Raw genomic sequence first — 6,288 nt, 5'->3', positions numbered from 1 at the left:
TTCTGTGTGATGGCCTCTGTGTGCTGAAGGAGATGTAATAATACAAATTGGAACATGTCAGAAGCTCTTTGATGATTTAGGATTGGGGGGAAGGACAGAGTGTGCCAAGGCTGCATTGGCCACTTGCCAGGAGCCCAAACTGTACTTACATTTTACCATAAACAGGTGCACATAACTGAGATTTTTGCTTCCCTTTGTAGCGTCCTTGAGAGCTGAACAGAAAGAGCTTTGTGTTTGAATTCACCAGCCATAAGTATGTTATGCGTCGGGTGCTCAGCTGTGGAACAAGCTACCTGGGGGCGGGAGGGTGAGACTGAACCAAAAATGATCTGTCCTCAGTGCACACTGCTAAATATAGGAATTGCCATACTGGGTCAGATCCAAGGTCCATCTAGCCCAGTATCCTGCCTCTGACAGTGGCCAGTACCAGACGCTGCAGAGGAAGGTGCAAGAACTCCACTGGAGGCAAATGTGTGATAATCTGCCCCTACACAAGTCTGATCCTGGTCTCTAATAGTTAGATTTAAACGCACCTGTCCACAATGGCTTTCCCACCCGAGCAAAGACCAAGCACTTCCAACACTCCCCATACCTGACACACAGCAATCAAAGCCTCCCAGTCCATGCGAGAGGTGAAGAGCAGAACCCTCTGAGGCCCTCTGTGGAGAATGCTATGCAGATCTGAACCTTTGTATTTAACTCCTGGATACTCTGTTGAGAGGCCCTCTATAGATACTGAGGTCCTGAGCACCCGACCTCACCCAGCTGGGATGCTAAACGTCAATACTGCACCACTTGTTTGCTTTCTTGGTGGTTCTTTTTGTCCATCCACCACTTGTTCAGGTGGAGGGAGACAAGGACATAAAAGGCCAGGCCAAAGCAATGGCCAAATTGTGAACCCAGGGCCTGATTTGCCACAGCACAGTGCAGAATCGGCTCCAGCTTTTTTGCCACCCCAAGTGGCGAAGCGGAGGGCGGGGGGGGGGAGGGGGGAGAGATAAAGCCACAATCGGCGGCACTTCGGCGGCAGCCCCACCACGCCGCTTCATTCTTCGGTGGCAATTCGGCAGCCGGTCCTTCCCTCCAAGAGGGACTGAGGGACCCGCCACTGAATTGCCACCGAAAACCCGGACGTGCCGCCCCTTTCCATTGGCCGCCCCAAGCACCTACTTTCTTTGCTGGTGCCTGGAGCCAGCCCTGGTGCAGTGGAATCATGCCATTGACGTCAGAGGAGTTAGACCAGCATAGAACCCCTGGAACACAGGAGGCCTCAGGCCCCAGGGTATTCTTATGCTCACATCTTGCTCGTGTTCTTGTCCGTCTGTCTCACCATCAGAGAGGCCCTCCAAGCCACCTGCCCATCTTCCCTGCTCTTCTCTGAGCTAGCCATGGTTTAATAACTGATTGGACTGCTCAGGTCTTATGTGCATGGGTCTGTTTTGGGGGCACCCCCTGCCCTGCACGTTTGCACACACACAGCCCTCAGTTCACTAGCAGTACTGCAGCTCCACCAGAAGCAGCAGCAGCAGTAATAATCCCTAGCTCTTATATTGTGCTTTTCACCTGTAGTGTGGATGGGCCTGAGGTGGCTGCAAGAGCTTTACCCCGTGTCATCTAGGTCTGCTCTGAACAGGGTTTGGTGACATGGTGATACAAACACTGGCTACTACCTGGGGAGATGCACCAGCGCTAGTGTAACGCTGGGGGTTTGTTCCAGTGAGTGTAGTGCAGATGCACAAGTAGGGCACTGCCCATCAGTAGATCCCATAGCAGGTCAGTACCATTGTCCCCGTTTTAGAGATGGGGAAACTGAGGCACAGGGAGGCAAAATGACTTGCCCACAGTCACCCAGCAGGACAGTAGCAGAGCCAGCAATAGAACCCATTTCTCCTGAGTTCCAGTCCATTGCTCTATCCACTAGGCCACACTGCCTCTCCCTGACATTGGCCCATCACCCTCCTGACTCTGGCCTGTCATTACTGTATATTTTGCAACTGAAGTCAAAGCAGTCAGACTTGTAGCCTGGAGTCCAGGGTACCTTCTGTGCAGATCAGAGAGGAAAAGTGGCCCTGTGGGCCAGTCCTTAAATCCTTACTCCTGTAAAACTCCCCAGGAAGTCAATGGGTGTGTTGGAGTAATGGCTTTGGGCCAGGCCCTGTGTTTACTGCCAGTCTTTCAGGGTCTTTTCTGGCTGCCCTGGCTTCACGAGAAGCAACAGGATCTCTCAGAATGGCCAGTAGGTGTCAGCATCGATTTTCATTTTCCCTATGATGTTTTTAAAGCCAGAAGTGAATGTTATAGAACAACCACAGGACAGAGCTCAGATGTAACCAAGGCTCTGCAGTGGAGAGAGATAAAATCTGTATCGCAGAGTTGCTGGCCTGAGCCGAGGGATAATAATGACTAACCACCCTCTGGCTCTTCCTGCATCAATCCCCCACACTGCAGAACCACTGACATTCAAGGGCAACATTTCCTGGAACTCTTCAGGCTTTTCGGAGTGTTTCATTGATGCTTCTCCTGAGGGCCGTCCATCTGCGATGCCTGGCTCATCTTCCAGCCATGCCTCTTTCATGGGAAAGGATACTGTCGAGCAGAGCACTGAATGGTTTTCATTTGTCATCTGCTTTCCCTCTCCGCAGTTCCTTGTGCTTTGAATGAAGCCGAAAAGAATCTGTTTGCTTTTCTTTAGCAGCAGCTTCACCATATGGGGCATGAGCCAACCAAAGGCTGCCCCCTCGGGCGGCAGTCCCGTCAGACTTTGCACGGGACTCAGCATCAGGCCTTGTCATTGCTTGGCTAGGAAGCCTCCAAAGAAAACCCAGGGTTTGGCAGGAAGTGGTTGTAGTGAGTCAGTGAGCGGGGCTCTTCCCGGTGATTCAGTCAGCCCTGAATCACTGGCCCTGTGTGCTGGAGATGGTGTCTTTTGTCTGAGACATAAAACACAGGCCCCCATCGCTGCTCATTAAAGAGCCAATGGTTTAGGGTTTTGTTTTGTTTTTTACAAGAGTAAAAGTGCTGAGCGGGGTGTCCTATCCACATCCCTATTTATTTAGGTAACTGCATTTTGCTTCTCTAAAATTCCCCTGGCAGTGTCAACTGGATACAGTACTATACTATTCTCATGGATTTGTATTAAGGCAGCACCAAGAAGCCCCAGCTGCGAGAGGGTCCTGTTGCACTAGGCACTGCACAGACACATCATCAGAGACAGTCCCTACCCCAGAGAGTTTATAGTCTTACAGCTCCGATCCAACAGTGCGTGGGTGGCCTTGCTGCAGACAGGCAGAGTAGCATTGGTGTCAATTTCAAAATTGGTAGGGGGGGAAGAATCTAAAAACAAACCAAATCTCAATAGCATGTCCCCCCTGCTTCCTGCATTTTTCTACTAGCTCTAGTTCTGGCCCTATGAGGCACTGAGCATCCTCCACTTCCATCAGAGTCAAAGGGAATGGAGAGACCTGCAGCTGGCAGGATCAAAAACAACAGGCCTGATCCAGCAAAACCTCCTGGGTGCCATCTCAATGGCCGTACCCCTTGTTGTGGGAGTTTGCAGGATCGGGCCCCACATTCATCACTTTCAAAATGTAAACCAGTCTCTAGGGTTGAACGGTTGGGGTTGCAGCAGAGCAAGCCAGCCAACAGGAAGGGAATGTGGGTGACAAGCTGCTGCCATCTGGATCGGAGCCTGCTAACCACCAGCTTCACACACCCTGCCAGTTCCCCTGAGCTGTAAACAGGAGCGATGGAGCCTGCAATGCAATGGAAAAATGCATCAAAATCAGCTCCATTGGGGCAGGACTTCTTTAGCGCTCCCCAAGAGCTGCCTTGGAGGCCTGGGCACCACAGCGCTCCTCAGAGGGGACACGGGCCTGTAATAACATTGCGCATGGGCTGGAAATACATAGCACCAGGACCAAGTTGTCAGAGGCGGATTAAGGTTTCCTGGGGCCCTGGGCCAGAGCAAGTGCCCCCCATTCCTCCTGCAGCCCCATCCCCTTCCGCCTGCGGCCCTACCCACAGCCCCACCCCTTTCTGTCCCTTCCCCGGGAGCGGGGCCAGCCCCTGTTACACTGAGGGTCCCCCCCATTCCACCCACACACACACTGCAGCTCTCTAGTGGTCAGGTCACTAAAAGAGGTTTATGAGTAGGCCTGGAAGGATTAGGTTTTTATTGGTAAATGTTTCTAAACGTCAATTTCACAGTGTGCCCGATGAAAAGATATTTCCATCTATAATAATTGAAATTTACAGATAGGCAAAGTCAGAAAAATGAGAACCTTGAGAACCTATAAGAGTTTGATTTAAGGATGTTCAGTTTGTATATTTTGACATGTGATGTTGACAATTTGTGCTGGTAGTTGTTATAAAACTTTAACTTTTTAAATCTCAACGTCTACTCTCATTAAATAATTATTGTCTGACCCCCTTCCCACATAATTTCCTGCAACTGTGAAAATGTAAATGGATACACATTTTAAAAAGTGCTTAAACCCCATAATTTTGCACAACTGTGAAAAATGATATCGATAAAAATTGGGGGGAAATGCTTAAAAATAAACATCAATATCTATCAACATTATTTTAAAAATGAATTCTGCTAAGCCTGTTTATGAGTCTACTACTGCCATCAAGCTAACACACCTGGTCCATTAACTCGAGCACTAGAAGCTTTCGGATCCAGACATTTCAAACAGGGGCATCAATGCAGTTACAACAGGAATATATAGCTGAACCAGGTGTTTAGCACAGCTAGTAATGGAGAGACACCTGCACATAAATAAGGCGTATTTATGTACCTCTACGTACTTACGTGGCATTCTTCACTGTAGTGTCTCACACACATTCATGGATTTTATCTTCACATCTGTACAATGCAGGAAAACATTATCCCCTTTGTACAGATAGGGAAACCAAGGCACGGGTTAGTTTAAGTGATTTGCCCATGGTTTCACAGGAAGTGAGTGGCTGAGCCACAAATGGTACCTGGATCTTCTAAGCCCCAGTCCTGCGCCCTATCCACTAGGTCATCCATCCTCTGAGAGACCAGCATGAACATGGAGAGCTATATACTGCAAATAAAGACAGGCTGCTGACCTGCTAGGGAGCAGAAAACTTTCTTATCAGTAGAAAAGCCTTTTCTACACCAGGTTTCTTTGCTTCAGATTTCCTATTGTTAGCCTCAGTGGTTCAACTCCCCTGGACGTACCAGCAGTTTCAGCACTAATATAGACAGGGCATTGGCAACAGCCAGCATTTTAACCACTGTGTTATGTAATAATAAGAATACCTACCTCTTATACAGCGCTTTTCATCAATAGATCTCTGAGTGCTTTACAAAGCATCATTGCCATTTTACAGATGGGGAAACTGAGGCATGGAGCAATACAGAGACATGCTCAAGGTCACCCAGAAAGCCAGTGGCAGAACTAGGAAGAGCCCCCAGGTCGCTTGAGGCCCCAGGGTTAGATAGGGAGGTCACCCATCTGGTTTTAACATGGGCAGTCTTCTTTTTGGGTTGCTTGTCCGCATCCAATACTCAGACAAAACTGGATGTGGTGTTGTCCGGTATCGGATGGGGGACACCATTTTAAAGAGCACGCTGCTCTGCCACCCCCACTAGCGTGACTTTGCATGCACTGTGTGTGTGAGATCATGCCGCTGGGGAGGGGGTGTCACACTGGCTGGGGAGGGCCCATGCCCATGCCATTCCTGGAAGTACTGGAACATCTGGTATTCCGGGAATGCATAAGGTTGGAGGACTTGGTGCTTTAACTCCCGATAGACACCAGGAATCTTGTCTATGGGGAAGCTCACAGCTACTCCACTCCCAGCGTGTCCCAGCAGGAGTCGCTGCAGGTAACAGAGCAGGAGCATTAGCTGTGGGGCTAATATAAACCTGACCTTTTCTAAACAGCACCTTTACTGTGCAAGGAAACAGCTGGAAGAACCTGCACGCTAACTGTACACTGGAAATACCTCTCCGAGCAGCGGGTCCTTTTATTTTTGGACCTTTGTTTAAAAGTCCCGTACCAAAAAAACAACCTGACGTTCTCCTTGCAAGCCCCTTATAAAGGAAGCTGCATCTCCCCCAAGGAGTTGGGCTCTCACTGCAGAGCATTGCTCACCAGGCTGCAGGCCCTCTGCTGCTTTTTCCGTCAGCATTTCATCTATATAAGGCAGAATCATCTCTTTCCCTGGAGCCTTCTTTCCCCCACCCCTCTTGTTCTCATATCCCAAACTCCAGTGTCCCACAGCTGGGCTGCTGCCACACGCTCGCAGCATTCT

This window comes from Emys orbicularis, chromosome 12, assembly GCF_028017835.1.
Source record: "Emys orbicularis isolate rEmyOrb1 chromosome 12, rEmyOrb1.hap1, whole genome shotgun sequence".
In the NCBI taxonomy this organism is placed as follows: domain Eukaryota; kingdom Metazoa; phylum Chordata; order Testudines; family Emydidae; genus Emys; species Emys orbicularis.
This window is presented reverse-complemented; position numbering follows the sequence as displayed.